A 12,116-nucleotide genomic window follows, 5' to 3' on the forward strand; every position below is an offset into this window, starting at 1 on the left:
TAATTTGAGTGTATCAAATTTTGGCGCCGTTGCCAGGGAATACGGTTTTGAAATTACTAAATAGTATCTTATTTGACTGAAGTATTTTGCTTATTCCATCACATCTTGTTTGCTATTCCTTGTAAACCAGGTGAACATGAATCAGAATAAGTGAAGCCAACGTGCAGCAGCTGTTAACCAGGATGGTCAATTGAATGAGCACGAGAATGAAACAGATGTAGAGAATGTCTTCGCTGATATTGTTGCTCAGGAGGACTATGCATCTGCTATTGTTCATCCTCGGGTTAGGGCTGCAAGTGTCAAAATTGAATCCTCTCTCTACCAGTTGTTGAAGCTTGAGGGCTACTTTCAAAATTCTATCGAGAATGACCCTCAACGCCATTTGCAAGATTTTGTGGATGTATGTACTCATCACATCAAAAACAACGTTCCACAAGGTGCTATTCGGCTGAGGCTTTTCAAATATTCCTTAGCTGGAGATGCAAGAGCATGGTTCGAGAGGCTGCCTCGGAATTCTATTAATACATGGGCAAAGATGGTAGTAGTTTTTCTCAAGAAGTGGTATCCTCCTACCAAGAAGGCTGAGATTCGTGACAAGATCTATGAACTCAAGTAGCGACCAGGAGAACTATTATATGAAGCTTGGGAGAGATTTAAAGAGTATTTGCAGAAATTTCCAAGTCATGATTTTCCGGATCACATATTAATAGAGAAGTTCTACCGAGGGCTGGAACCCGTGACGCAATCAGTTGAAAACAACGCAGCTGATGGTTATTTATGGATAAAACTTATCGACGAGTGGCCAACATACATAATAGGCTAACTACGCACAATCAAACTTGGCAGTCGAACAATGCCGATATTGTGCCCTATGTTAGTATCATGATCCAGAATATGGTGAAGGAGAATTAAGATACCTAGCAAACATTGGCTCAGCTTGCAACGAATATTTCCTTGCTAACCACGAAGTTTGATGAGACCCAGATCAAGAAGTTAAATATTTGCGAAGATGATTCAGGTATGCCGAAGGGGATGTACCAGGTCCAAAAGGGTCCATTTCACGAGGGACCTCCTATGCAGGTTGAAGATGTGAACAATTCTCAAGGGGGTTACCAAAGGCAGAACTACCAAGGTGGTTACCAGAATCAGAATCAATGGAGACCTCAGCAGGGCCAATGTACCTACAACAACAACAACCTAAGGAACCACGATTATAATTATGGTGGTGCGAACCAAGGGAGATACAACAACAACAACAATTTTGGGAACAAGAGTTCCAATCCTTATATTCCATCGAAAGGGTAATCAACATAGTAAGGTAGTTCGAGGGTTGAAGCAATGCTTGAGAAGATTCTTGCAAATCAATCCAAGTCTGAAAGGACATTATCTGGGCTAACAGAGACAGTGGGATCCCATACAACAGCTATTCATAAGCTCGAGTCATAGATGTGAGAGTATTTCTAAAAAGCAGCACCCTCATAAAAAGGGAGGACTTCCTAGTGACACTATTCTAAATCCGAAGAATGAGGGAGGAGGTGTAAACCGTGTGTTTTCCATTAGGACTCAGAGTGGTAAAATACACCAAGGTGCTGAAAAGATATTTGTTGAGATCGAGCCTATTGATGAAGAGGAAAAGGTGCAGTCTGAAGCACCGATTATTGTTGATGAGAATTCTAATGACGCGAAATCTGCTGATATTCTAGAAATTTCAGAGATGGCTGATGACAATAGCAAGCAAACTGTGAAAGGTGCTCTCCACCCTTTGACTCAGCTTTTCAAATCTAAACCTCCCTTTCCTCAGAGGTTGGTAAAGAAGAAGGAAGATGCTAAGTTTAATTTTTTTTATGATTAGCTGAAGCAGTTATTTCTGAATTTTCCGTTCTTAGAAGCTATCAAAGAAATGCCCAGTTTTACTAAGTACTTCAATGACCTGTTGACCAAGAAGAAGACGGTGCAACATGAAAACGTGAGTTTGACTCGCACTATGAGTTCCATCATTTCAACAACTACTGTCAAGAAAAAGGGAGATCCTAGGGCGTTCAACATTCCTTGTTATGTGGGGGCACCATGATTTTGCTCGTGCTTTGTGTGATAATAGGGCGAGTATAAATCTGATGCCACTTGCTATTTACAAGCAATCAGGTTTGGGGATGCCAAGGCTGACTACTATGAGGTTACAAATGGCTGATTGATCTATTAAGAAACCTGTTGGCGTGGTTGGTGATGTCCTTGTACGGGTTGCCAAATTTATATTGCCCGCTGATTTTGTGATTCTTGTATGTGCTGTTAATCGGGACATTCCTATTATTCTGGGGGGACTTTTCCTTGCTACGGGAAGAGCTATGATAGATTCGAAGAAGAATGAAATCAAGTTCAGAGTCAATGATGAGGAAGTTACTTTTCAGGCAAGCAAGGGGATGAAGTTACCGAGTGCTTATGAGAGCATTTCAGTGATTGATTCTTTTGATGTTGTTGATGAAGTTGTGGAGTTCAAGATGGAAGAACAAAGTTTTGGAGAAGCTCTAGAGGGTATTATTCTAAACTTTGATGCTGAAGACATGGAAAGCTATGTGGAGATGATTAATTCACTTGTTGGGTTGGGTTCATGCTTCTACCACCCAAAGAAGCTAGATCTTGATCTAGAAAATAGAACAACTCCTCCAGCAAAGCCTTCGATCATTGAACCATCGAACCTTGAGCTTAAGCAGCTCCCATCACATTTGACGTACGAGTTCCTAGGTCCAAATAATACATTATCAGTGATTGTTTTAGCATTACTGACTGAGGAGCATATCGAGAGACTTTTGGAGGTATTGCGTGAATATAGGCGTGCTATTGATTGGACCATAGCAGATATTCGGGGAATTCCTTCTGGGATCTGTGAACATAAAATCCAGTTGGAGGAGGATAGCAAGCCGAGTGTGGAGCATCAAAGGAGACTGAATGAGAACATGCAAGAAGTTTTCAAGAAGGAAATCATCAAATGGTTAGATACTGGAGTGGTTTACCCAATTACTGACAGTAAATGGGTGAGCCCAATCCAATGTGTTCCGAAAGAGGACGGCATCACAGTGGTGCCCAATGCAAAGAATGAGCTGATTCCGATTAGGACTATAACCAGATGGAGAGTTTGCATGGACTATCGCAAGCTTAACACTGCCACTTGCAAGGATCATTTCCCTGCCTTTTATTGATCAAGTGTTTGATCGGCTAGCAAGGAGATCTTATTATTGCTTCCTTGTCGGGTATTTGGGATACAATCAGATCAACATCGCCTGGAGGATCAAGAGAAGAAGACTTTTACTTGTTTGTATGGGACATTTGCTTTTAGCAGCATGCCCTTTGGTCTTTGCAATGCACCGACTACCTTTCAGCGGTGTATGATGTCGATATTCTCAGATATGTTGGAAGACTTTCTTGAGGTCATTATGGATGACTTCTTGGTTGTTGGTGATTCTTTTGATGACTCTTTTGGCCATCTGGATCAAGTGCTTAAACGTTGTGAGGATACTAATCTGGTGCTGAATTGGGAGAAGTGCCACTTCATAGTGAAGGAAGGAATCGTCCTCGAGCATAAAATCTCTGAAAAAAGGGATTGAGGTTGATCAAACAAAGATTGATGTGATTTCTAAGCATCCTCTGCCTATCTCAATGAAGGGTGTCCGTATCTTTTTGGGACACGCAGGTTTCTATAGGCGTTTCAACAAGGATTTCTCAAAATCGCTAACCCGATGTGTAAGCTTCTTGAAAAAGAGGATAAGTTCGAAGTTGACGAGAATTTCCTAAAGACATTCGAGGAATTGAGGGAGCGGTTGACCACAACCCCTATTATTGTGTCTTCTGACTGGTCTCTGCCTTTCGAATTGATGTGTGATGCAAATGGCTTCACTATCGGTACTGTGCTTGGCTAAAGACATAATAAAATAATGAACCCAATCTATTATGCAAGCAGAGCATTGAATGCTGCTCAGATGAATTACACAGTGACTGAGCAAGAGCTGCTCCCAATAGTTTTTAGCTTTTGAGAAGTTTCGGGCCTATCTGTTGGGGTCCAAAATCATGGTATACACTAATCATACCGCATTTCCATACCTGATGACGAACAAAGAAGCTAAACCACGATTAATCTGATGGGCCTTGTTGTTGCAAGAGTTTGACTTAGAGGTGAATGACCGCACGGGGATTGAGAATCAAGTTGCTGACCATCTCTCAGCTTGAAGAAGCTGAGAGACCTTTGGATGAGCTAGATATCGATGATGCATTTCCATATGAGAGGGTATTGGATGTGTCAATAGAGGTGGTACCGTGGTATGCAGACATTGCCAACTTTTTGGTGACCGGCATAATTCCAGAGGAGATCAAGGCATACCAAAAAAAGAAATTCTTGTGGGATTCTCGTCAATACTATTGGGATGAGCCAGACTTGTTCAGAATTTGTGCTGATAACATCATTAGCCGTTGTGTTCCCGAAAGTAAAGTGATGGCTATTCTAAAGGCCGGCCATGACTCTCCAGTTGGGGGTCATCATAGTGAAACCGGACTGCTGCTAAATTTCTTGAATGCAGTTACTACTAGTTGACTATCTTTCATGATGCAAATCTATTAGTGCGGTCTTGTGATCAGTGTCAGAGGCAATGGAGTATAGGCAGAAGGCAAGAGATGCCTATGAACTTTTTGATGGAAATGGAGGTGTTCGATGTCTGGGGAATTGATTTTATGGGACCCTTTGTGAGCTCTGGTGGCATGAAGTATATCTTAGTTGTTGTAGTATATCTTAGTTGTTGTGGACTATGTATCGAAATGGGTAGAAGCGGTGGCTTTACCTAACAATGAGGCCAAGAGTGTCATGGGGTTCCTAAAGAAAAACATATTTACTCAATTTGGTACTCTGAGGGCTATAATCAGTGATGGTGGTTCCCACTTTTGCAATAGAGCCTAAAAATTATGGACTTTGTTACGAATCGTAATTCAAATTATGGTCCGTAATTTTCAATTACGGTTACATAAAAAAACATTTTCATTACTTAGTTGTTTCATTGTAGCTAATAAGTGCCTCTTTTACAGGAATGACAATGAAGCATGATACTAGAAGAGGTATGGGGCCCTGAGCTTCGGGCCGAGGTAGAGGCCGAGGCAAACAGCCCGAGATCGAGCATGCCTTGCATGATTCCCCCTCTCAGTCTGAAGAGGAGGTGGAAGTCATGCCAAAAAATAAAAAGAAAGGGGCCCCACATTTGGAGCCCGAGCTAATGAAACCTTCAAAGTCCGAGTCGAGCTCCTCCCAGTCTGAAAAGGGGGAGTCAGTCGCGGCCACATCGGGACATGAGGGAACAGAAGAAACAGAACAAGCAAACGGCTCATCTGAGCCTGCTTCCAGCCAAGCTCAGATCTTCGAGGCATATCCAGATCCAGGGGAAGTGGGTGAAGGTCAACGATTGGCCATACGAACAAAGAAATTGGCAGAAGAGAAGCTTCGTTTCTCTGTGAAAGGCTCTAAGAAATTGTATGAGGCTGGGTTAGCTCCGACGAAAAAAAGGGGGGAAAAATGCAAAGGAATATCTTGGAAGAACGGATGCTTGTATTCGAGGGTTTGTCTGCGTACCCTCGCATTGCGGAGACTTTACTGTTTTACCAGCTTGGTGTGTTCAGTCATCCGCCAAGGGAGTATTGTCCACAGTTGGTACGAGAGTTTTATGGGGCCATTCTATACATAATGAAGAAACGTAGCACCCCATTGCAAGAAGTCCCCATTCTTGAGTTTGTCATAGTCCAAAATGTCAAGGTGGACCTAAAAGCATAAAAGGAAAACATACATACCTTATGATCTTGATGTTTCGTCTAAAATGTTTTCCGGGGCTGAAACAAGTGCGGGCTCTTGGATTTCATATTTTCTTCCGCTTCCCGAGTCATTCTTCTCGGTTGTTATTCTACCATAAGGCCTTAACTGAGGCCACTTCTTTATTTCGAAGTCTCTGTACTTGCCTATCTAATGTGGCAATGGGTACCTTTTCGTAGATCAACCTTTCTGTTACTTGAACATCATTTACTGGCATGATCCTAGTAGGATTTCCAACATATTTATAAAGCATCAAGGTATGGATGGTAGATCTAACTCATATGCCACCTTGCCTATTTTTCATACAATCTCATAAGGCCTAATGCATCGGGGACTAAGCTTCCCTTTGATTCAGTGATTTTATTGCATTCGTAGGTTGTCACACCCCAGGGCTACTATAGTAAACGTATAGCATGCACTTATGTCATATTCGAAGTAATTATCCTCTTTATCCCTAACAATAATCCCAACTCAACATTGCAACTCAATTTACCATATATTTTCCTTCAACTGACCCGGGGGTATCCTGACCACACTATTCTTGTTTACCTCTTACTCCTCTTTTTAAGTACCCACTTGGTTTCATTGGCGACGTATAATTACTTGCAAGTTACATAACTGTTCTTGCGTGATTCATGTACATACACATTTATACATATACATATATCCATATCTGCATCCGTATTCATAATCGTACTCATTTACATAGCATGCCCGACTACGAAGGTTCGGTGTTTTGCGTACCCGACTATGACTAGGCTCGGTGATAATTCACACTCAAAAGTGTTTTGTCTATCTGTACCAACTTATCTCGTCGTACTCTCTTCTTTCTTTTATTTTTCCCTTGATTTCCATATCTTATGTTCTACCGTAGAAAACCTTAGGTCCCTCTCTTAATTATCACTCATAAATAGCGATATCATTAACAACGACTCTCCCATTAGTGCCTTTTTCTCCATTCCAGTATAGCATCACTATCTTTTACAATATCCCTTGAGTTATTTGCTCTAATGTCACGTGGTTCGAGGTTTCCACGAATGATTTCCTGTACAATCTTAGATGCCTGTTCAATTTATATTCGCTCAGTTGTTAGTCGGCAGACTCATTTCTGTGCAACTCTCACTCTTTGTTTCAGAGTCTTTATCTATCACATCTTACGGTCCATCATTTCAATCTCCACACTTGTATCCTCTTTATTCGCTTCCCCCCCTTTAAGGGTTTTACTTGTACCATTCTCAAATCCATTGCCTCACCTTCAAATCTTGAATTCATATACCTCTCACTATACTACATCTTATTCATGCAGTTTCTCCAAGTCTATAGCTACAACAATTCATATGTGAAGTCTTAACATACTCACCTTGCAGTCTTGTAACCAGATAATACAATCAATATAGCAATCCGAACAAGGATGTATTTTCACTTAGCTCATCTGGTAGTTATGAGTCAATATCTAAATCCGCTCCAATTAACCACTTTCTGCCCCATAGGGATACTCACAATAGTAGTAGGTCTAGTTATCCATACCATCCATATAATGTCACTTGCCCTCTTCTTCGGTGCTCAAAGTTCACTTGTAACGTCATTTTTGTTTTCCAAGGTCTCATATCCCACTAATACCCCTCACGCCTCACATTCTTTTACTCTTGTTTTGCACTCAACACTGATTTCAAGACCAATCATAATCGTATTATATTTGTCATTGGTGATAGATTTACTCTATCGCTTTATCGTCGTACGGTAAACCCATAACTCGTGATCATCTCTTTCTTTTCAACTCTTTACTTCATATACTTTACTCGCTCTAACTTGGTATAGGGTATTCATAGGAGATACATTTTTCTTTTAGTCATAACACGACTACTTCTTAAGTGCGCGTACTTCGTATATTTCCTTTTCTCTCTATTCTTATTCTTTTTCCTTTACACTCCTTCCTCCTCAATTAATCTTATTTCCTCCCCTTTTGTGGTTAATCCTTAATCTTTTGCATGAGGAACTCTATTCCTAACTTAGTATCGCTTTGCCTTTTAGAATATACTGCCTTTGTACAATCCATTCTTTTGCTTTTGAGACTTCTTCTGTTCATCCTGATCATCCCCTCTCACCCTTATTGTGTTGATCCTCCTCCTAATAATCGTCCTATTTCGTTATTCATCTTTCTATAGTCTTGTTCTTTTGCATCCAGATAAAGATATCACTCATACTCTTGATTATACTAATTACAACTATCGCTACTTTGCCATATCACTTTTCTCTGATTTCGTTTTCAAGTTGACTTCCCCCTTTTTGCTGGTTATAATTTCTGTCATTAAGGAATCCCTATGCTGGACCTTCCCCTAACAAGGTCTTTTAAGCTTTCTCATCTACCGCCCCGTGGCTCGCTTGCTGGTTTCACTCCTGCATTCAATCTTTATTCATATAGAACATGCCACATCCTTAGTCGTTTCCTCGCTATACTTTGTAGTACATTTCTTGTTGTGCTCTTTACCTCATTCGCAAACCTGCTCGTAAAATAGAATAAATCTTGCGAAGTAAGCATACGCAACATGTTATTCTTTCTAATCAGTTCTATTACACTTACCATATAAATTGTTTTACCAACGTATTCTCATTCATCATAACCCTTCATATTCGTACCTCTATCCCCGGGTACTGTTACTTCATTTACTAGTAAACTTATCGTATCTTACTCGCACTTATCCATCCAATCAATACTCCAGTACCACACTCTATTGGAGTTACCCTTTCTCTTCCATGTCATGTTTTAGTACTACCAAGAATTTCTCTTTACCGTATCCATGTCGCTCTTATAACTATTGTTACTATCAATTCAATAGTATTTAACTCATCTCGTGTAGTTGTTAATGATACTCCTAACTTAGTCTCGTCCTGCCATTACCTTGTTGCACGACATCTCTTCTCGTTAGAACATGTCACAAGCTTATATCCTATCTCCTTTAGATTCTAGGAAAAATTTCGGCAGAGTTTCTCTTTTAAACATAACAATCCCAAACCTGTACATAGCCCAGAAAACACGTTCAATGTCTCAATGGGACATATATCGGAACACACACAATACGTAAATGAACAACACAAGATTACTTACCATTAAAGGATATAAATAATAGTGCTTGTCTCATAAGTTGTGCCTGCACCCTCGGCCTAGAATTTCAATATATGTATATATATTTTCTACACACGGTCAAGCAACTTATTCATAAATTATGATTCTGACTATCACTGGGTCACTAACAAGCGTAGACATCTTAATTTTATTGATTGGCCCAGACTTTTACTCCAACACATTCAATATCATCAAAAGTAATATACGACAGCGTAGGACCCGAATCAATCGATTCGTACATATCATAAAAGGATACTGATAATATACCTGGGACAATATCGGGGGAAGACTCAGGATCCTATCACTCTGCTAACGCATGGATATGATGCTGGGATCCACTTGGACTGGGCGTTCCTCTTTGGTCTCTATCACCACATAGTAACATCTGTGGCCTTGGTCGTGGAGGGCGTACCGACGACGAAGAGTCAACTATCACTCCCGTAGCCCGAACCTTACCTTTACCATGCCTCCATAGGCAAGCGCGCATGATATGGCCTGGCCGAGCACAGGTATAACAAACATCCGAGCCTAAGCGGCATGGTACTCAATGTAACCTGCGACACCGAGTACATCGGGGCACCGGGGATCTCATCTGACTAGAACTACTCCGAATCCGAGAAATGGAAACTCCGAGACTCTGGGGTGACCTAGAATAAGTAGACCCATCAAATCCGGGTCTAGAAAACTGCGGAGGATCACCACTTGTCGAATGAACTAAGTGGCTAAAGAATTGTTGCCTCGGAGGACCCCTAAACTCATGATCAAACCTTGAAGAATTAGCTCCATTTCTCCAACCCCTGTTATCGTGGCCCACATCCTAACACTGAGCTTGAGCGGCTACCAATTGAGTCAGTAGAATAATGGTCTGTCTCATCTCTTGGCCCGAGGCGTCTGGTGGAGGAACTGGGGGTGCTGGAGCTAAAGTTGAGGCTCCCCTTTGATCCTATAAAGTGGGTGAAGTACGGGAAAACCGAGGTAGGGCCTTATTCTGGGGTTCGCCCTCCTCCATATCTATAGACGGCTCTCGTTCAAACCCTTCTTCAACCACTATCTTGCCCTTCTAGGCTGTCGTAGCTTTTCCTTTCATCAGCTCTGCTAAAATCATAGCACACTATTAAGGAGGAGATAATCTTATAACACAGCTCTATCGCACGATCTCTTAAGATGAAAGATGGTCATTTTTCCTAAATGCCCTATAGCCTCCTGTTTATTAGTGTGGCGCGCAACACACCATAAACAAGACTCTACTAGACACGGCTCATAGACACTTCCTAGGACTGAACTGCTCTGATACCACTTTTGTCACGACCCGACTGGGGGCCGCAACGGGCACCCGAGGCTAACCACCGAGCACCACTCATTCTACTACTCGTCATACTGATTAAATGCTCTTTTATCAAATTCATACTCAAATCATAAGAAAAGCATTTTTCATTTGAGAACATAAATACTTTTATAGACATAAGCCTTTAGGCTATCAAAATAATATATGCTTATATATACATAATGGCAACCTCGTGAGACCATATAACCCACACTATGTATCTACTAGCCTCTACTAGAGTGCTAGACATAGGGATGGGACAGGACCCATCGTGCCCAAAATATGCATATGTACGGAAAAGAATAATCAAGGCACCTCTGGAATAATGGAGTGCTCTCAAATCAGCTACTAGCTCCTACGAGTATGGATCAAGATCACCTCCCTGTCTAACTGTGGGCATGAACACGACGTCCAAATAAAACGGACGTCAGTACGAACATTGTACTGAGTATGAGAGGCACGAACAAGAATGATACATCAATGAGATGAAGGAAGCATCAATAAGGAGCAACTGTATATGAATGCCACTTATAGAAGGGATAACACATGCTGACTTACTCGTAATCATCATCATATCATTTATGCATAAATGTATAAGTGTATAAGCATAAGCTTCCCGTCCATATAGGTACGGTGTGATAATAATTAACCTGCGTCCAGGCCTCCCGCGTCCGCGGTATAAGCTGCCCACTATAGTGATGTGTAGGTCTGTCCGTCCATATAGGTACGGTGTAATATCATCAACATATACTCATCATAATGCATGTATAGTAACTCCAAGATAGCTATAGTTTATCGAGGTGACATAAGGTCATGAACCCCCAATTCCATTATGGGCATCTATAAGTATCCTGCCTCACCTTGAAGGAAATAGTATGTAAGGTGAGTGTATACAATAACTGACATCATTAACTTAAAAGTATTCTGCCTTACCTTGAAGGGAACATATGTATAAGGTGAGTGTATACAATAATGAGATCAATAGCTCAACGGTATTCGGCCTCACCTTGAAGGAAATAGTATATAAGGTGAGTGTGTACAACAAACAATATCATTAACTTTATAGGAACATCATATCATGAACTCTAGAATCTTTAGACTCAAGCTTATCATCATCATTATTGGGCTCGCAACATATCTCTTATCTCATATAACTATTCATGAACATGAACTATTTGCTTTCCGGAATGTAGGAGATTCATGGAGAAGAAAGAAGAATCATACCATCGGATCCATTCCATAGAAAGAAAGGACTAGCCTCACATACCTTTTACTCTTAACTAATCTATTGCTTGCTTGTTTTCCTTCAATGCCCTCGTTTCTACCTTCAAGAGAATTCACATCAACATTAGTTAATCGACTATAAGAACGTGTTACTCTTTCTAGGAAAAATTGGGCAGCATTTCCTTTGTTTCTACTACTTTTCCCATATTCTATATCAACTCCCAAACGTTCATAACAACATTCACAATATCGCAAACAACAATCATCATTTATCTACATTTACCACAATTCACACTTCCCTTCAATTTCTCCACAATTATAGTTATAACTCATTATCGCGTTTTCTCATATATAATACTTATTCCATGGTCTAAATGTCATTTATCACATACTCACAATCGCAACATACCAACATTCATAATTCGTCCCAAACTATTATTCAACAATGACACTTTTTACTCTTTCATGACCCATCTCCTATATCTTTCTACAATTCAAGTGTCTTAGCCTTCCAACACCTTAACCAACATGGAATGATCATAAAACTCACCTTAGATGATGGGAGAATAAGCCTTTAGTGGAACTACTCCTCTTGCACCAAAACCCTA

The 12,116-nt window shown here is 40.7% G+C and overlaps 1 non-coding gene across 1 annotated transcript; it reads right to left on the bottom strand.

The window, feature by feature from the left end:
* Window positions 1-584: 584 nt before the first annotated feature.
* On the bottom strand, window positions 585-690 carry LOC132638952 (small nucleolar RNA R71). Its single transcript, XR_009582007.1, has one exon. It is a non-coding gene; the product is annotated as a small nucleolar RNA R71 (small nucleolar RNA).
* Window positions 691-12,116: the final 11,426 nt, after the last annotated feature.

Source organism: Lycium barbarum, chromosome 4, assembly GCF_019175385.1.
Source record: "Lycium barbarum isolate Lr01 chromosome 4, ASM1917538v2, whole genome shotgun sequence".
NCBI lineage: Eukaryota > Viridiplantae > Streptophyta > Magnoliopsida > Solanales > Solanaceae > Lycium > Lycium barbarum.